The sequence below is a fragment of the Myotis yumanensis genome, unplaced genomic scaffold (assembly GCF_028538775.1).
Source record: "Myotis yumanensis isolate MYYU_CA2020_CCGP unplaced genomic scaffold, mMyoYum1.0.hap1 SCAF_24, whole genome shotgun sequence".
Taxonomy (NCBI): Eukaryota; Metazoa; Chordata; class Mammalia; order Chiroptera; family Vespertilionidae; genus Myotis; species Myotis yumanensis.
In genome coordinates this window covers 5,583,165-5,604,512 of record NW_027223775.1, presented here as the reverse complement: position 1 = coordinate 5,604,512, position 21,348 = coordinate 5,583,165, and positions in this window count along the sequence as shown.

Here is a 21,348-nt window from a genome sequence, read left to right as displayed (position 1 = left end):
CTATTATTGTTCAAAAGTTTGTAATGGTCTTTATTATCCATGAATGAGTGAGATAATGTGGTATTTTTCCTTCATTGACTGGCTTGTTTCACTTAGCATAATGCTCTCCAGTTCCATCCATGCTGTTGCAAATGGTAAGAGTTCCTTCTTTTTTACAGCAGCATAGTATTCCATCGTGTAGATGTACCACAGTTTTCTAATCCATTCATCTACTGATGGGCACTTAGGCTGTTTCCAGATCTTAGCTATGGTGAATTGTGCTGCTATGAACATCTGGGTACATATATCCTTTCTGATTGGTGTTTCTGGTTTCTTGGGATATATTCCTAGAAGTGGGATCACAGGGTCAAATGGGAGTTCCATTTCCAATTTTTTGAGGAAACTCCATACTGTCTTCCATAGTGGCTGCACCAGTCTGCATTCCCACCAGCAGTGCACAAGTGTTCCTTTTTCTCCACATCCTCTCCAGCACTTGTCATTTGTTGATTTGTTGATGATGGCCATTCTGACAGGTGTGAGATGGTACCTCATTGTTGTTTTGATTTGCATCTCTCGGATGATTAGTGACTTTGAGCATGTTTTCATATGTCTCTTGGCTTTCTGAATGTCTTCTTTTGAAAGGTGTCTATTTAGATCCTTTGCCCATTTTTTGATTGGATTGTTTATCTTCTTTTTGTTAAGTTGTATGAGTTCCCTATAAATTTTGGAGATTAAGTCCTTATCAGATATGACGTTGGCAAATATGTTTTCCCACGAAGTGGGTTTTCTTGTTGTTTTGTTGATGGTTTCTTTTGCTGTGCAGAAGCTTTTTATCTTGATGTAGTCCCATTTGTTCATTTTCTCTTTAGTTTCAACTGCCCTAGGATCTGTATCAGTGAAGAAATTGCTCTGGCATATGTCTGAGATTTTGTTGCCTTTGGATTCTTCTAGAATTTTTATGGTTTCCTGTCGTACATTTAAGTCCTTTATCCATTTTGAGTTTATTCTTGTGTATGGTGTAAGTTGGTGGTCTAGTTTTATTTTCTTGCATATATCTGTCCAATTTTCCCAACACCATTTATTGAAGAGACTATCTTGGCTCCATTGTATGTTCATGCCTCCTTTGTCAAAAATTAATTGAGCATATTGGTTCGGGCTAATTTCTGGACTCTCTATTCTATTCCATTGATCTATATGTCTGTTCTTGTGCCAGTACCAGGCAGTTTTGAGAACAGTGGCTTTGTAATACAGCTTGATATCTGGCATTGAGATCCCACCTACTTTGTTTTTTCTCAGGATCGCTGCAGCTATTCGGGGTCTTTTTTTTATTCCAGATGAATTTTTGAAGAGTTCGTTCTAGATCATTGAAGAAGTCCATTGGTATTTTAATGGGAAGTGCGTTGAATGTATAGATTGCTTTGGGTAGTATGGACATTTTAATGATGTTGATTCTACCAATCCAAGAACATGGTATGTTCTTCCATCTCTTTATGTCTTCCTCTATCTCTTTTTTCAAAGTCCTGTAGTTTTCTGAGTAGAGGTCTTTTACCTCTTTAGTTAAGTTAATTCCTAGGTATCTTAATTTTTTTGATGCGATGGTAAATGGGATTGTTTTTATAATTTCTCTTTCTGAAAGTTCACTATTGGTGTATAGAAATGCCTCGGATTTCTTGGGGTTAATTTTGTATCCTGCTACATTGCCAAATTCATGTATTAAGTCTAGTAGTTTTTTGATGGAGTCTCTAGGGTTTTGTATGTATAATATCATGTCGTCTGCAAATAAGGACAGTTTTACTTCCTCTTTTCCAATTTGGATGCCTTTTATTTCTTCTTCTTGTCTAATTGCAATGGCTAATACTTCCAGGACTATGTTGAACAGGAGCGGTGAGAGTGGGCATCCCTGTCTTATTCCTGTTCTTAGGGGAAATGGTGTTAGTTTTTGTCCATTGAGTATGATGTTGGCTGTGGGCCTGTCATATATGGCTTTTATTATGTTGAGGTATGATCCTTCTATTCCCACCTTTCTGAGAGTTTTTATCAAAAATGGGTGTTGGATTTTGTCGAATGCTTTTTCTGCATCAATTGATATGACCATGTGGTTTTTTTCTTTCAATTTGTTTATGTGATGTATCACGTTTATTGATTTACAGATGTTGTACCATCCTTGTTTCCCTGGGATAAATCCTACTTGGTCATGGTGTATGATCCTTCTAATGTACTGCTGGATCCGATTTGCTAAGAATTTGTTGAGGATTTTGGCAACTATGTTCATGAGGGATATTGGCCTGTAGTTCTCTTTCATTGTGTTGTCTTTATCTGGTTTTGGTATTAGGGTGATGCTAGCTTCATAAAATGTGATGGGAAGTGTTCCTTCCTCTTGAACTTTTTGTAGTAATCTGAGGAGGATAGGTTTTAGTTCTTCCTTGAATGTTTGGTAAAACTCCCATGTGAAGCCATCTGGTCCTGGGCTTTTGTGTTCTGGAAGCTTTTTGATGACTGCTTCAATTTCTTCCATAGTTATTGGCCTATTGAGATTTTTTGATTCTTCCTGATTGAGTTTTGGAATGTTGTATTTTTCTAGGAATTTGTCCATTTCCTCCAGGTTGTCTAGTTTGTTGGAGTAGAGTTGCCCGTAGTATTGTTTAACAATCATTTGTATTTCTGTGGGGTCTGTTGTTATTTCGCCTCTATCATTTCTGATTTGGTTTATTTGGAGCCTCTTTCTTTGCTTCTTGGTGAGCCTGGCTAGGGGTTTGTCAATCTTGTTTATCCTTTCAAAGAACAAGCTCTTGGTTTCATTGATTTTCTGTATTGTTTTTTTGGTCTCTATGTCATTTATTTCTGCTCTAATCTTTATTATCTCCTTCCTTCTGCTCACTCTGGGGTTTTCTTGTTGCTCTCTTTCTAATTCTTGTTGCTCTCTTTCTAATTCTTTACTACCATTTTTTCTTGTTTTTTGAGATAGGCCTGTAGACCTATAAACTTCCCTATCAGGACTGCTTTCATTGTGTCCCAGAGGTTTTGGATTGTTGTGTTTTCATTGTCATTAGTGTCCAGGATGTTTTTAATTTCTTCTTTGATCTCATTGGTAACCCAATCAATATTTAATAACATGCTATTCAGCTTCCAAGTGTTTGAGTATTTTGGGCTGTTTTTATTGTAGTTTATTTCTAACATTATGTCATCGTGGTCTGAAAAGATGCTTTTTATGATTTTAATCTTCTTGAATTTGTGGAGACTTTGCTTGTGACCCAATATGTGGTCTATTTTTGAATATGTCCCACGAGCACCTGAGAGGAATGTATATTCCATGGCTTTGGGGTGGAGTGTTCTGAAGATGTCAATTAAGTCCATCTGATCTAGTGAGTCATTTAGGATTGCTGTTTCTTTGCTGATTGTTTGTCTAGTGGACTTATCCAGTGATGTCAGTGGTGTATTAAAGTCCCCTACTATGATTATATTATTGTCGATCTCTCCTTTGATATCTTCCAGGAGTTTTTTTATGAATTTGGGTGCTCCTGCATTGGGTGCATATATGTTTACCAGGGTTATATATTCTTGTTGTATTGATCCCTTTAGTATTATGAAGTGGCCTTCCTTATCTCTGGATATGGCCTTCACTTTGAGATGTATTTTGTCCCATATAAGTATTGCTACCCCAGCTTCTTTTCCTTTCCATTTGCGTGAAAGATATTTTTCCATCCCTTCACTTTCAGTCTGTGTGAGTCCCGTCTAATGAGGTGGGTCTCTTGTAGACAGCAGATGTATGGGTCATGTTTTTTTATCCATTCAGCCACTCGATGTCTTTTGGTTGGAGCATTTAGTCTGTTTACATTTAAAGTTATTACTGAAAGGTACTTGTTTGTACCATTTCTTTTTGTGTGTGTGGCTGTTTTCTTTCTGAGGTTGTTATTTCTTCTTTTTACACCAGTCCCTTTAGCATTTCTTGCATAGCTGGCTTGGTGGTGATGAACTCCCTTAGCCTTTTTTTTGTCTGTGAAGCTTCTTATTTCCCCTTCAATTTTGAATGATAGCCTTGCTGGATAGAGTATTCTTGGATTCAGTCCTTTGCTTTGCATCACTTTGTAAATTTCCATCCATTCTTTTCTGGCCTGATGTGTTTCTGTTGAGAAATCGTTTGATAATCTGATGGGGGATCTTTTGTAGGTAACTCTCTGTTTCTCTCTTGCAGCCTTTAAGATTCTCTCTTTGTCTTGTACATTTGCCATCATTATGACGTGTCTTGGTGTGGGTCTTTTGGGGTTCATCTTGCCTGGGACTCTCTGTACTTGTGTAACTTTTTTCTTCCCCATATCTGGGAAGTTTTCTGTCATTATTTCTTCAAATAGATTTTCTAATCCTTGCTGCTCTTCTTGTCCTTCTTGCAGCCCTATTATGCATATGTTACTTCGTTTCATGTTGGCCCGAAGCTCCCTTAGGCTCTCCTCCTGTTTTTTAATTTTTTTCTCCAGTTGCTGTTCAGATTGAGCTTGTTTCTCTGCCTTATCTTCTAACTCACTAATTCGGTCTTCTGCTTCTTCTAGTCTGCTGTTGAAACTTTCCATGGTGTTTTTATTGTAGCTATATCACTTTTCATTTCTCCCTGATTCTTGCATAGGTTGTTGATTTTCTCATCCATCCGGTGAATGAATTGTAAACCATTATTCTGAATTCTTTTTCTGTCATGTTGCACGCTTCAACTTCATTAATTTCCTTTCTTGGTGATTCCTCTTTGTCTTTCCTCTGGGTGTTGTGTCGTCTCTTCATTCTGATTATCTCCTGATGGTTCAAAGGTCGAGTTGCGTGGGCCTGGGCCGTGTGCAGTGGGAGGCTCCCACCACCCTAGTGTCACTGAAGAGCTCTGACACTAAGATGTGTGGTTGTTGTTGGTTGGTGGGAACCAGGCTCGCTCTGTGTCAGTGTTGCCAACACTCAATGTGACCTCGCACCTGCCCTCAGAATTAGGGACCCTGGCTGCACTGTACTGAAATAGAGGCCCCCCTGGAGCGTGTTGAAAACCAGAGCAGAGCCCCCTAGCATGCGCCAGGAGTCAGAGTTCCCCAAGAGTCCAGTATCAGAGTCTCTGTTGCTTCGCGCGACCTCACCTTGAGAATCAGGGTCCCTGTGTGCCCTTGCACCAGGAATTGGGTTCACTGGCTCTTAGTATGAATGCACAGGAAATCAGGATCTCAGGCGCAGGTGATAAGAAACACAGTCAAGTCACTGGTGCTTGGTGCTGCCTCCTGCCCTGAGAACCAGGGTCCCTGGGCCTGTGCTCCGTGGGACAAATTCCCGTTCGCGCGATTGCTCCCAGCCCAGGGCTCGGATGCCAGCAGTGGGCGCAGGATTAGTTCCTGGAGCTGTGTGCACTTTTGCTCCCAGCCCAGGGCTCCAAAGCCCACAGTGCGCATAGGATCAGTTCCAAGGTACTCGCGCACTTCCATGCCAAAGTTTCTGCAGCGCTGAGGCCCCAGCAAGGGGTAGGTCTATCAGTTAGTTACTCTGGTGCTGCTGGCGATCCTGGGGGGAGGGGGGATGGGCTGTGTTACTCACGGATCTGTAGCAGGGATTTCTGAACTTTCCGTGTCTTAAGGTCTGTAGCTGTGGTCGCAGGTCTCTGTCCCCAGTAGCTGCAGGGTCCTGGTATGCTTCTGAGATCAGACTGGTTGGTGCTGAGGCCAGGATCCTAGTCTCAAGCAGCTCTGTTTCCCAAGATGGCGTGGTCGCTGTGCCTTTGCTGGCCGCCCAGGAGTGTCTGCGCCAGGAGCGGGACTCAGCCGCCTAAGACTGCCGGGTTTAGCAGCCCCTTAAAAGACCTGCAGAGTCTAACTGTCCCTAGCTCATACACACTCACCACACACATCCACACACTCCTCTATCACTTCCTTGCACTCTCACACTCTCTCCCTCCCTACCTTCCTGCTGGTCGCCATTTTTCTCGGGAATCAGTGATTTTAAAGGACTCTTGGGCTTTCTCTGGGCAGAGATTTCTCTGGGCAGGTCCAGAGGGTTCAGATAATGGTGTTAGCAAGTGAAGAGTGGTCTTAGCCAGCGCTCAACAAAAGGGATGTCAGTTGTGAAGTGGTCTACAGGTCAGTGACTGGGGAGTCCCCAGGGAGGGGAGTCCATTCAATTGTTCAATCAGACCTCTAACAACATCCCTCTGCAGGAGAAGGAAGTAGGAGGATGGTTGAGTCTTATGGCAGAGGCAGGGAACATACAGAAGGAGTCTGCAATATATGGTAGTGCCAAAAAGTGAGGAAGTGCTGACCTGACCTGGAAGGAAGGAAAGAAAGGAGGGAAGGAGGGCAGCAAAGAAAATAGTGGAAAGTATGTGGGCTTGGGGTCAAAGACACAGGTTGAATCATCATTCTTTCTCAACACGATTGTATCAGGCCTAAGCTTGCTAATAACTCACGTCCCTGGATGGTGGGATGTCCATAGCAACCTTCTTTGTAGACTTATTTAAATGTTAATGGGTGTAATGTTAATGCATCTGCACATTGCTAAAGATCAAGTAGGATTGAGAAAACATTGAAAGACTCACTGCTACAGGCATACGGTAGACACCACAAAGTAGCGAGTTTTATTTGGTTATGTGAGGAAGAGTCAGAAGTAATGGCTGTGAGCTTAGAAGAGGTTGACAGCAGGTTGAAAAGAGAAAGTCCACCCTAAGGATTAAGTGCAGGACCGGGCAAGGGTGGGGTCCCTCTGTGGGAAGGGGCTGTTAGGGATTGGGGGGCGGGCCGAGGCCCTGGGATCTCAGCCGCTCGGGGAGGGGGCACAGGGAGGGGCAGGGGGGGGACTTTCAATACAGATCATTGTGAAGCAACAGATGGGCCAGCCGGGTCAGCCTGCCACCTCTTTGTCTACTTCCCTCAATGCCTGGGCCACAGTGAAACTCCCGGAAGCACTTGGCTAGTTGTTGGGTGGACTCCATTCCTAAAGAGTGTGTAATAACCCGGAGAATACACGTAGCTGTGAATCCGCTTTTGAATGTTTTAAACTTCATGGTGCCATCGGACTTGACTAGAGTTGTGGAGTTGAACCGTGTATCTCATTCGTTATGTGATTATCTAGCCTTGTTAACAGAGAAAGCATGCAAAATTCATGCAGTCAGCTTTTCTCTATTTCCCTCTTCTAAATTATAAAAAAGGACGCTACTCAAGCTTTGAGGTTGAAGCGTCGGAGCCTTGGGAACGCCCCCTGGGGTTAGGAGTTGCCAGTGTAGTAACTGAAGTGCAAGGGCGCCTGAGTCACGGAGGTGCGAAACAAGGAGCCTGCATGGACTTGCCCGTCAGGAGGCAGCAGGCGCAGGCAGGTCGCCCTGGGAAGCAGATAGGCCGCCATGGGGAGCTTGGCTTCCAGACTCCGGGCTGCAGGCTGCTAGGCTGGTGACTACAGCTGCCCCGGGTGCAGCAGAAGGAAGCCTGGGTAAGAGTCCTGTGTCCTTAGGCTTCCCGTGCCGACCGGCCTGGTTTCCTGCTGCCTGTTTTACGCGAGACATGAGTTCCCAGTGCCTCTTTTGTTCTCTGGCTGTAGGAAAGTCTTGTGCGGGAGATCTGCACACATTCTCCTTGCTTATTGTTCCGCCTGAAGACGTAAAATCCCGCACAACGGGTGCAGATTCTGGGGCGCGCATGTGCCTGGGGCCTTGCTAATGCGGGCTCTGCGGACCCGCCTTGCCTGCGGACAGTCACCACGAGCGGGTTCAGGACGCCAGCAGGGCGTGCAGACCGGTCGTCCTTGCTTTTTTGCCTTTTCCTTTTCCATCGCCCTGAGAAATAAGCGTTTGACGACGGAGGCATTGAATGTGGATACTGAACGGAAATGGTGAGTAAGCTGCATCCAAATGAAAAAAAAAAAAAGAAAGAAAAAGCGATGAAATCAGATGTGCATGTTTAGTCATGAAAAAACGCTCTGTGGGTAAACTCACACGCAGCCTGCTCACTGCGTGAAAAATGTGCGTGGGGAAAAGGGACTCTGGGAGCTGAGCCTTCTCCAGTCCCGGGGTTTTGCCCTCCTTGGTGTGCTTGGTGACACTCTAGAGGCGTGCATTTCTTTGCAGGCTTTACTGACGTGTGTGTGTGTGTGTGTGTGTGTGTGTGTGTGTGTGTTGCCTGCTGTAACCTGATAAAAGAAACATCTTTACCAATTTTGGCCATGTTTCTAAAAGATGGAAATGTCTTGGCGCTGATCCCAGATGCTTTTGTGTGTGTGCGGGGAGGGTGCTGTGTCTCGGGAAATTGCCGCGGAAACCTGTGTGCACACACGCGGGCACACTGAGGCTGCATGCGCCGGCCTGCGCGGTAGAGGGCTGTGGGATGCAGGCGCACTTGCCTTGCAGAGGAAGTGGGGAGAGAGAAGGAGCTTGCAGACGGGTACAGAAACCCAGCGGGCAGCATTTGTAACTAAGCAGCCTGCTGCCTCACACACTGCCACCTGACAGGATGAGTGGGCGAGAAGTAAGATTTTCAGTTTATGTAAAATAAAGAAACATTTGGTACAGATTTCCTGGTTGGCACATTTCTTTTCTTTGCAAAGCAGGATCTTTGAGGGCATATTCTACTTTCTTTATGATTATGTTGCAGAAAAGTGTTTTAGGGGTGGTAGGAAAAGGGACAGTTCTATGCTTTTGTCATGCATAGTGGAAAAGTTTTACACTATCTCTTCTTTAAATATGTTTTATTGTTGATAGTATTACAGATATCTCCCATGTATACCCTTTCTTTTTTATGTGTGGGTTTTTTTGTTTTGTTTTGTTTTTAATCCTCGCCTGAGGATTAAAAAATCAATTTCCCCATTGATTTTTAGAGAGAGTAGAAGAGAGAGGGAAAGACAGAGAGAGACACCAATGTGAGAGAAACACATTGATTGATTGCCTCCTGCATGTATCCAACCAGGGCCAGGGCCAGGAAGGAGCCTGCAATTGAGGTATGTAACCAGCTAGGACTACACTTTCTCTCTTACCTCTCTCTCTCTCTCTCTCTCTCACACACACACACACACACACACATACACACACTCTCACACACACACACACACACACAGTAAGGAAAAATATCTCTGGAGTTATTCTCCTTTATAGGTATACTAGTGGTCCAGTGCACAGATTCATGCACATTGGAAGGAAATTAATTAGAAGGTGGCTGGTGGGGTGGGGTGGGACTGGGCAAGACAGGCTGGACACACCCCGGAGCCAACCTCCCACGGTCCCTCTCCAGCCAGCCACACCTGAGGCAGTGCTGCGGCCCCAAGGTGTCTGTGGAGTGAGTGGGGTCCCTCGGCCTGGCCTGTGGAAATCAGGCTGAAACCAATTCTCTGACATCTCCCAAGGGGTCCTGGAGTGTGAGAGAGCACTCTGCAAAGTTGCTGTCACTGGGCAGCTCCTGCATTGAGTGTCTGTCACCTGGTGGTCAGTGCACGTCATAGCTACCAGTCAGACGACCAGAGGTCGCTTAGCCTTTTATATATATAGATGAACAAAACACAGGCAGCAGCAATATTTAAAGAGAGTGGTAAGCATACATGTTGGTGTCAACCATATGGGCTGCATAGGCTCCTGCTGCCCAGCTGGATTTGTGTAGTGCGGACCACCTGTTCCCCAGGGCCCAGCTCTGAATTTGGGAGAAGCCAGTGTCTTATGTGGCCTTCAGAATGCATTTGCTTGCCTTTCACCATGTTTACATCTTTACCTCAGCGGTAGGAACCAAGCTGGCGTTTAGCGTATCTTTCCCAGCCACTGGCTTTGGATGCTTGCATTTTGCAGCTGACTTTCCTGCAGCAGTGGGTAGTCAGGTCATTTCTGGGAGGCTTGTTGCCATCCGTGGGTGTCTGAACAGAGGCTGCAGTTATTTAGTTTTCCACCATTAAGTAATATTTGCAGAACCCTTTGTGTCAATTCCTCAGAGTTCACACAACCTTTTCACATGTGTCTCCACCCTCCCAACCCAGTCCCAGGTTCACTTCACAATGAGCGGGCTGGCCTTGGCGTATGGATTCTCATGGCCAGTGATGGAGCACCCTGCAGGCTGTGTGGCTGGTTTAATCTGCTGCTTCCTGTGCATCCCACCTTGGGTGCTGGCAGATGCTGCAAGTGTACACAGTGGCTGAAGCCCCAAGTGCCAAGCCTGAGCTTAACTCTCCAGCCTCACATCCAGTGCACTAACAACAAAGTGAGAAGTGGGGGTTGGAAACTGCAGTACAGAATTCCCTTGCAGGACTGAAAGGCTGGGGCTTAGGTTATAAGCCCTGCACTTCTTCATCTATAAAATATGCAGTTTGGATTAAATGATTCCTAAGATCCCTTTCAGATGTAATGTTTTTTCATTTCGAGGGAGAGAAACCAGGACTTGAATTCTCCTTAGAAATCACACATCAGATCACAGGGGCTATGCTGTTTGACTCATTTGCTGTCAGCATTCAGGTGAACAAAGACATAAATATATGTCAGTTACACACATAATGTCTCTGAAATCCATTTACAAATAACATGAGCTCCTATCACCAAGCTCCTTTACTGCCTGCAGCATGTGGGGAGGCAGCGGCCGTGACTTTGACAGTAACCTTTCCATGGAGCTCTGGGCTGACATCTCATACAGTCAGCCGCTTAACAGTTTGCGTTCTCTTGGGTATCACACGACACATCTTACTTAATGATTTTGTTTGTAAAAATCTAGCCAGTGGGCCCTTCACCGTGCTTGGAGCCATTAAAGATGAAATAACTAGAAATTCTCATACGATATTTAACATTTCTACACATACAGGCATGCATATGTATGCATATGCAATTGTGTACACATACACATCACACAGATATGTGTCGTAGACATTTTATGTAGTAGTAATGCATATAAGTAAATTTTCCTGTACAATAGATACCTAAAGTCTATTGGGCAAATAATCCATCTCCAAGTATGATTCACCTGAGTAGCAGTAATCAGACCAGATGTATGATTTTCAGAACTTGGGGTCACATGCAATTTTGATAAAAGGGAGGACTCCTGAAGCCAATGATTTTTCCCTTAATTTATAGAGATGATGTGACGTTCTAACCATATTTAAATGCCTTTATCAAGGGATGCCCACAATTCAAAATGGTTCCTCATTTCATAAGTTTTCTGTATGTTTCTGAGAGCCAGGATTTATACAGATATTGGTTACAGGTTCCTAGGCTGTCATAGACAGTTTTTAAAGACATTTCTTTCTTTTTAAAAATCTGTTTTACTAATTAAGACATTTTTATTAAAATATGTAAAAATTTTGGAAAGTAGAATGAAGATATTAAAAACTGACCTCACTACATTACATAATGAAATACTATGCAGCTGTGACAGAAAAGGAAATCTTACCCTTGAGACGACATGGAGGGACCTGGAGAGTATTGTGCTAAGTGAAATAAGCCAGTCAGAGAAAGACATGTATCCTATGATCTTACTCATAGATGGAATCTAACGCACAAAATAAACTGGCGAACAGAATAGAACCAGCGGCATGGATGCATGGAACAGACTGACAGTTGTCAGATGGGAATAGGGAGGGGAGACTGGATAGAGAAGGGGAGGGAATAGCTAAAGAACATATATGCAAATCCCACTGACAAAGGAGGAGTGGGGGGTTGGAAATGGGAGACATCTGCAATAATATCAACAATTTAAAGAAATCAGCCTCAACATCCAGAGAGACTACTGTGGAAGGCTGATGTGGATCTACTTCAAAAGTTTTTTTTGCTGTTGTTGTTAATCCTCACTTGAGGATATTTTTCCATTGATTTTTAGAGAGAGTGGAAGGGATGGGAAGAGACAGAGAGAGAGAAAAAAACCAAAACATTGAAGTGAAAAGACACATCAATTGGTTGCCTCCCACACACAGCTCAACTGAGGCTGGGATCAAACCTGCAACCAAGGTACGTGCCCTTGACCAGAATCAAATCAGTAGCCTCTTGGTTCATAGGTTGATACTCAATCATTGAGCCACACCAGCAGGGCAAACCACTTATTATTAGACTAAGGGCCCAGTGCATGAATATGTGCACCTTGAAAGGAACTGTGGGCCACAAGTCTGAGTTTAAAGTAGCCACAGGGGCGGGTCTCGGCCCATCCTCTGCACCCTCACCCAGCCCCTCCCACCGCAGCCTCACTCTCCCTCCCCCACATCTGCCCGTATGGTACCGTTCCCCTGCCGCTGCTCCCATGCTCTGAGGGCGCCTGCCCCACTCACACCTGCTGACAGCTCAGAGTGACTGGGGCTAGTGCTAGCAGTGGGTGCAAGCGGAGCCAGCACCATCAGCAGGTACAAGTGGTGGCTGCTGCCTCGATTGACCCTCAGGAGCAGGGGGAGGTGAAGAAGCCCTCAGGGGCAATCAGGGCTGGCAGCCACTGCTTACACCTGCTGATGGTGCTGAGTGATTGGGACCAGCACCAGGCAGGGCACCAGCAGCAGGTGCGAGTAGGGCCGGCACTGGCAGTGGGTGCAAGTGGAGGCTCCAGCTTGGGAAGCGGGTGCAAGCAGGGCCAGCACCAACAGCAGGTGCTAGTGCCAGGCAGCGCACAGGAGCAAAGAATTTTCAGTAACCACCAGAGGCTCGCCCCAGTGACAGGCTCGCCCCTGGCTCACCTGCTCCACCATCCCGCTGCTGCCAATGCCCGCCATGTTCTGCACACGCCCCCTTGTGGTCAGCACACATCATAGCAACCAGTTGTTCCGGTTCTGCTGGCTGGTCTATTTGCAGATTAGCCTTTTATTATATAGGATGGGCATTGTTTTGGGGAAAAAATTAGTTACTTCCAATTGCCCTTAATGGACAGATAAAGCTAATTGAATCTATGGTTGGGTCTGGTTCTGCAGTCATGACGGTGTGGTGCTAAATTGGAAGAAGGGATGTGGGAGTAGCGATAAGCTGTTAGACGAGTCACTGGCAGACCTTCAGGTTCAGCACACAGACCTTCGAAGGGCCTTTGTTTCTTTGGTGGCCCCTGTGTTTCAATTAGCATGAAATCAGAAGAACTACATTCTCAGTGGCCAGTCTCTGGTGACATCAGTTTATTATCTCACTGGATACAGACCTGTTTGTGTTGTTGGGTACCATGGACCCTGCAAAGTCACACCAGGCACAGATAAGCTCCCTCGAAGGTGCTTATCCTGTTACTAGGGAAAACACTGTATAGCTAATGGCATAGGTTAGGCGCTTCAACAACAGACATGTATCTCTCACTTGTGGAGTTTGGAAGTCCAAGGTCAAGGACCCGTTTCCTGGATAGCAGAGGGCCAATTTGTTGCCATGTCCTCACATGATGGGGAACAGAGAGAGAGGGAGCAAACTCTGTGGGATCTATTTTTTTTAAATCCTTACTGGAGGATATTTTTTCCATTGATTTTTAGAGAGAATGGAAGGGAGGGAGGAGGGGGAGAGAGAAACATCGATTTGAGAAAGACACATCGATTGGCTGCCTTCCTCATGTGCCCCAACTGGGGCCAGGGATTGAGCCTGCAACCCAGGTATATGTTCTTGATGAGGAATTAAACCAGAGACCCTTCTGTTCATGGGCCAGTACTCTAACCACTGAGAAAAACTGGCCAGGGCTATGGGGTCTCTTTTATAAGAGCCCTAATCCCATTCACGAGGGCTCCACCCTTGTGACCCAACCATCTCCCAAAGACCTCACTCCTGATACCATCACATTAGGAGATGGGGGCAGGTAAAATTTAACATATGAATTTGAGGGATTCACAAATATTGATTCTAGTACATAATGTATATATGTGACTGTGATGTTGGCACATCAGAAGTCCCAAGGGAATCAGCTTGCTAGCCTTCTTCCCTTCCTCTTCTCTCCCCTCCCTTCCTGTCCCCAAACTGCACTTAACTCACCTGTTCTATTTTCATTTAATGACCTGTGCCCTCAGTGACCCCTATTCTGCACCATACATTCTGGCTAAAGGCCTTCCTTTCCATCCATGCCTTGTAGTTCCCATATCTCAGATTTGATTCACATTCCAGAATCCATCACATGGACACTATTCCTGTTCTTAAACATCTTGGATCTTTTCTTTTCCTGGACCTTTTGACAGAGGAGAAACCTTTCCTCTCCCACACCCCCATAAACAAACTCATCAGACAGCCCACCTCACATCTGGTCTTTATGGTAAATGATACCGTGTGGTGGGGCATGAGGAGGAATCAAGGTGAAAATCTTGGGTCATGTGAATACCTGCTAGATCCATAACTACATGCCTAGGAACTCAAACACACATTTTTACAAAGCTGAAGTGGCTGAGAAGAGGAGCTGTAGATGTCGGGGACAAGAATGAAGGAGAAGCCAAATTTATATATCGCTGTGACCCATGCCTCAGCTTTTATTAACAACAGATCAGACATAATAAAAACTGCAAAACTTGGATGCCCCTAAAACCATGACTGAGGTCAATGAAATGTCTGTCATAAAAAATTCATACTTGTCACAGTGACTCAGAAGTAACTGTTCCTTCTAACTGTAAGGATTTTAAATGACAGTTTGTGGAGTTCACTCTGCTTCACACGTGGACAGTCAGAGAGACCATTGCATCCACTGGTGGCTAAAAAGAGGAAAGTTACAAAATCATAGCTTTTAAAACACTAATTAGATACTTATCCTTCCTGCCCTTCATGTGTATAAAGTCTTTTCTTATTCCTTAGCATTCTCTTCAGAGCCTTTAGACTCCTGTCAAAATGTGCAATTACTTGTTTGTATATTCACAGAATTAACCTCTGCCTTGCCTTCTAGGCCAAGAGGGTCAGCTATAGCCCTAGGGCCAAATCCCTTGGGCCCAGAGTTCAAGAAGCCTTTCTGGGTGTAGGAGTAAGATCGGTCCCTCTGGGCCTGGTACCAAGGGGTGCTTAATCTCACCATTTTTTTTAGGTGATGATCATCCAGTTTCCAAGGGACATGTCAAGCCAAATAAAAATTCAGGAGTAATTTTTTTTCTTATTTTTCTTTGAATCCCACTCAAGGATATATTTGGTTGTTTGTTTGATTGATTGATTTTAGAGAGAGAAAGAAACATCTATTAGTTGCTTGCCATATGCACTCTAATCGGGGATTAAACCCACAACGTAGGTATGTTCCCTCACTGGGAATAAAGCTCTCAACCTTTTCGTATATGGGACAATGCTCCAACCAACTGAGCCATCCAGTCAGGGCAGGAGTAGCTTTTAATATTCATATCCAGGTAGGTAAATATGCAGGAGATAACGAATCTGGCTTGCCATTCAGATTACCTGGAATAGATTTTCTCACTGTCCCTACCTCTATCCAGGCCTGGCTTCTGATGGAGTACATTTGATAGAAATGTTCTTGCGTAAAAAGCTTTAATACTGCCCTGGCTAGTGTTGCTAAGTGTTTAGAGCATCAGCCCACGTAGTGAAGGGTCATGGGTTCGATTCCCGATCAAGGGCACATACTTGGGTTGTGGATTTGATCCCCAACCTGGGTCCCAGCCAGTGCAGGAGGCAACCAGGTTATGTTGTTCTCTTACTTTGATATTTCTTCCTCCCTCTTTCCCCCCCTTCCATTGTCTCCAAAAAAAGCAATGGAAAAAATATCCTCAGGTGAGGATTAACACTAAAAAATGCTTAAATATAAAATTATAAATGCTGCCCCCATCAGGGAAGGGGATATTCTGGGTGGGAAAGAGGCAAATGGGGAAGCAAACCTATTAATAAATACCTGTGTATCTGCAACATTGTATTTCTTTTTACAAATACTGGATATAAATTTGGAAAAGGTAACCTCCTGTGCATGGGAGAGTGGAAAAGCAGCTGATATTTGTTACATTTTTCTGTTTGGGTTAGGATATTTTTTAAGTGTAACTCTTCACCTCTCCATACAACTCTGAAAGTTGCTTAATAGTTTCTGAAACAGGAGGAGCAGTAGGGTGCGAGGGTAGAGGGAACATTGCCTTTGTTGTATCTCTGTCGGAGGTTTGTCTGCCTCAAGTGTTTTCTGCTCAGGTGTTGGTTGGCCAGTGCAGAGGGTGCTGGCCTGAGGGAGTGTGCAGCAGGCCAAGGGATTCAGGCGCCCATCTGAGGAATGGCACCAATCCCCTAGGACTTGGGGGTCACCTGCAACATACCTGAAGATATTCCTTGGTCCGGTGGCTTCCCAGGACAGATCCTGTCCTGACAGGTCACTTCGTCACACTTGCAGGACACACTACACTACCATCTATGGAGGGGACTGAGCAACATCATTGGCCAGCCCCTTTCCTCCCCCGTCACCACTCCTCCACCCCCTGCGCCCCCCCCCCCCCCCCCCCCCCGCCGCCCCCGAAATCTTCATTCAGTCTGTTCACCTGTTCTAAAAAATTATCACATTGTATCAGGCTCTGCACTGCACTTTGGGCATAACTACAGTTTCAGGAAAGCAACTGAGAAAGAACCCAGAAGGAAACTGCTAACAGATGACCGGAAAATATCTTCAGTTCATCACTGCCTCTATGATTCTGTTCTGAAAAACTAACCTTGGGACAGAAATGGGTCTGGAGCTTTGACTGGCAGAAGGATTTGTTTGATTTTTGTCCAAAAAATACTCCCAGTGTCACAGCTTGGGTCTAAGGATGAGATCTCCAACCAAAGAAATAGAGGCCAGGACTAAATTCCAGAATGTGTTCTGAAGCCGTGGAGCTGCATACTTGAGGGCTCTCTAGCTTCCAATCTCCATCTCTGCGTGTTTCCTGTTATTGCCTCCTTGTCCTCAAGAAAACCATGCCTGTTTGGTCTTGGACCTTCTGTGAGCAGAACCTCTCTTTTAATCTACCCCACCCCTCTTAAGCATGAATGACTTATCTGTCTCTGTTAGAGATACCTCATGGATACATGAGAGGTGTTACTGGATAGGACAGCCTCCCTGACTCAGTGGGAGAGGCTATCCCCAACCTCCATCCTTGTCTTCTCATATAAGTGAAATTTACATGAGAGACCTTGAAGTCAATCTTAGCAATTAAAGCATGCACTTTTATTGAAGAAAGCAAAACAAGTTAAGCAAACTATACATCTGGCTCATGAAGCACAGATGGGCTCTCAGCTAGTCTGAAGAGTAGTTGGGTAGGGGTCTGAGGCATTACAGATTCACCTGATTATAGGCTTCAGAATTCCTTGTTGAATATTTGGTACAGATAAATTCTCAAGGTCCCTTTTTTCACTTTGCTGTGACCTTCCTTCCCAGAATTCATGAAAAGCACCTGGCAACTTATCTTGCCAAGCATTGAGACTGCTGGCTTCTCTGCTTAGGAAATAAACTGCCCTTTTTCTCTCTCTCCCTTTCTCTCCTCCCTTTCTGCGTTCTCTCATTAGGAAGGGTTTTTAACCATTTGCTCTGGTGTTCTTGGCTGGGGAAGATAATGGTTTGTTAGCTACAAACTGGCTGCAAATTGCCTACACTGTTTGGCCTTATTTTAACTTTCCTATCTCAGTTTCCCTATTCCTCCTGCTCTGGAATTCTGTAACATATCCCACCCACTCATCTATTCCCCCCTTTAAACTTCCCTACCCAAGACTTTTGGGATTGATGAGAGAGGCTTTAGTTTAAAAGTCCCTTTCTTTTACCAGGAGAGGAGTACCACCCTATTTAGACTAGGCCAAGTGTTCTCTCTAATAAGGGACTGGGCACCTTGGATCTATGAGAAGACATGACTTAGAGTGAGATCCCAAGGCTGCAGCTGAGGGCAGAGTGAAATAGTAAGGTTAAGGATGCCCATTTCCCCCCAGTAATCAAACAGGTTTTGAGAGAAAGAATCCTCGGTGAGTGACAACAAACAGGCCCCTTGCAGTGGAACACCCTTGGCTCCATCTTTCATAGATGGTACCCTCAGTGGGGGCCGACTGGAGCATTGAATCCTATTAGTTCAAGGCCATTGTGTGGGTAGGTTCTGGTCCACAGGCCTTCCAGACCCAGGGACAGTCCCTCTTTCAGTGGCGAAACCTTTGACAGAGGGGGCACAGCCCTCGAGGAAGTCCCATCCCAGGGCACTCCCTTTTCCAGTGTCCCTCTTGGCTGTAGAAATTACATTGGCCCTTTTATGTCCTTGTATTCCAGGAATTGGGTGCCTTGGAGGTGACTCATGGCTTAAAGCTGAGCCATTTGTTTCTATAGGATGGCTTTCTTGCTCTTTCTCTGGCCCATCTCAGTTGTTAAAAACACTGAAAGTTATTTCTACCAGTTGTTCAGTGGGGCCTGGGGTCCCAAGGGTTTTTGGTAAGTTTTTCCTAATGCCTGACGCTGTCTGTTGGACAAAATGTGTAGTAAAGTGTTGGGCCCTGAACAAATTAACAGTCTCCCTATTTATAACTTTCCTTAGAGATAACATGCTAAGGTTTGGGTGATAATGAGCTCTGCTCCTGGTAGTTCAGAACTGTTTGGCAGGATAGTGCTTGCAGTTCTGAAAACCAGTGTTTATAGTTTTGAAGCAAAGAAAGTGTTTACAGGCAGCTGCTTTATGGAGGGGAGTGAGCTGAGAAAGTGGCTGCTCTGCCTTTGTGAGAGGCAGGCAGTTTGAGGGACTGTCAGGAGGTGTCCCTGGGAGTCTACCCATTCAAAGGTAAACAAAAAATGGACAGTTTGAGTCCAATGTGATATACAAGAAGGCATCTTTCAAGTCTAATACTGAAAACCATGAGTTTGAGAGGGAATTTCCCCTAAAATTCCATATGGATTTGGTACAATAGGATGTATAGGAATTACAGCCTTGTTGATGGCTCATAGATCTTGGACTCATCTATATGTTCCGTCCTTTTTTATGATGGGTAAGATAGGGGTGTCATAGGGGTAATCACAGGGAAATAGCAGTCTGTGACCAAGGAATGTAGGCCTTCCCTTGCTTTTAGATTTCTAGTATATTGCCACTTGTTTGAAATTTATTTGGGACCTATAAGAAATAAGGCGAGCTCCCAAATCAGGGATCCTGGCAGAGCACAAAGCACTTGGGAGCCAGGCAGCAAGGAGAATATCTTTCCTCCTGCAGAAGGCTGTGCACACATGGTCTGGGAGCACCCGCACACTGAGCAGGTGGTCCACATGGCTTTTTCATCCTGACGCTGGTGACCTGTCCTCACTCTTGATTGGAGTTCAGGAGCACAGTCTTTCACAATTGGCTAATTCAAGGGGAAGGGTTGACCTTTGAGTTCAAGATGCTGGCCCCCAGGGGGCTGCAAGTCATGCGGCCAACATGGTGTCTGTCTAAATTGTTCTTTGATAGGAAAGATTACTTGTCTATTCTCAGATCTCCCATCCAGGTGGCTCTAGCAGCATGTCCTGTCCAAGGTGCTCTGCAGATAGAGCTCCTTTTGAATAAGCGCTAGGTAGTGGACCTAGATAGCCAAGGCATTGAGACCTGAGCAGTACCTGGCAGCACCTTTCATTCTCCCATTTCTTGGAGGTACTGGGTACTTATGAAATAGCAGGGGCCGGCACTTCAAGGGGGTCAGTGGCTGCTAGAGTGGGAGAGTTTTAGAAGGAGGAGAAAACCTCCCAGTTCCCTCTCCGCTTTGACATGAAAGGCTGGGCAGGCATTTGCGATTCATCATGAGTTAGGACACGTTTCCCTGTCAACCAGCACCCCCACTGTCTGAACAGGCACAAAGCCATAAGTGAAGGGGGACATGGGACTCACAGGGTCTTCCCTCCTTGCTGGCCATCAGAGCCAGAGCCGCCCCTCAGATGGTGTTGTCACGTGGACAGTACCACTGCCATTTTGAATTTTGTCCACACAGCTGCTTGGCTGTGCGTTGTTTTCTCAAACACTCATTGCCATGTTCAGGTTGTTTTGATGTCTTGGTGTGTACCTAATACCCATTTCTTTTAAAAACCTGACTTCCTACACCTGGTTAATACTGTCTAAACTCTTACACTCGGCTCTTTTCTCAGCTTGTTTCTAAGCGGAGGCGGTGCCCGCAGCCTCCTGGGAGCAGAGGACGTACCTGTACTCTCTCAGGTCCCAGTGGGGTCCTGTCCTCTGCCAGATGCGAGGAATTCGTTTCTGGCTGGGAGCAGGGTCCTGACCTTGGACTTGCCATAGTGCAGGGTGGGGACTGCAGCCCTGGCTGGCGGAGGCAAGGAATTAGGTGTGCTATGTGGGTTCTGCTCTGAAGCATCCACTGAACCTGGAGGGACCTTTCTCCTGAGGACATAGCAAGAGGGACATGGACAGGACACTTGCCACTTAGTACCCAAGACAGGGTTGGAACATATGTAATCCCCAGGCTCAGTAGCATGTCCTGGGGTGCAGTTCATCCCTCAGCCACAAGGGGCGCTGGTTGACAGGGAAACGTGTCCTATGAGGCTTGCTGGTTAATAGGTTGCAGGTCTGATGGGCGCTGGAGTCGCTGGTTCCCGGTTTGCTGCTCTGGTCAGGGTCTCCTTTAACAGCGCAGAGCTGGTCTGTTCAATGGAAAGCTCTTGCCCTCCTGGGAGAGTCAGCCCCAAGCTCATTTTATTGCTATGTTGGGTCGCAAGAGGCAGTGTGTTGGCAAAGGTGTGGCCGGCTGGTTTGTTGCAGATGTAATAGTTATGTCATGAGCTTTGCCTATAGCACAAATGAACATGTGTGAAGCATGTATGCATGTTTTTCAGGCATGTTTATGTGTGTATGTCTATGAACAGGAATACATGTATATATTCATGGGAAGACAGAAATGGATTATGGATATAGAAATGGCTGAGAATTTGAAAACATCAGATTAATTGTTGCAGCTTCCAAAAGCAAGTCATTCTTTTCTTGTTTTTGTTGTTATTAATCCTCACCTGAGGATATTTTTCCACTGATTTTTAGAGAGAGTGGAAGAGAGAAAGAAAGACAGGGAAACATCAATGGGAAAGAAACCCATTGATTGGTTGCCTCCTGCATGACCCCCAACCAGGGCAGAAGAGCCTACAACCAAGGTAGGTGCCCTTGACCAGAATCAAATCCAGGACCCTTCAGTCCGCAAGCTAATGCTCTATCTACTGAGCCAAACTGGCTAGGGCATTCTTTTCATTTTTTCCCAATACTCTATTGATTTTAAAGGCTTCATTAATAAATAAACTTGCAGCCCATCTTAGAAAGTTCTCTTTCTTTGTATGTGGTGATTTCCTGGATGAAATAAGCCACATAAAAATACAGTTGCAACATGAAATAAATCTTTCCAAATAAAGCAGTGTATGAGAATTTTCATTGTTTTCTCAAATGTTTGTGTAAATTTTGATTTTTGCTCCCAAATACAGCTTGTGTGGACATGTATGTGAATCTGCATCTCACAACCTATTGTGAGATGTGCCCACATGTGGCCTAACAGTGCCTAGTGTGTGTTTGGACTCAAGACCTGGCCTTAGGAATTGTGATGGGCACGGGCGTGGGAAA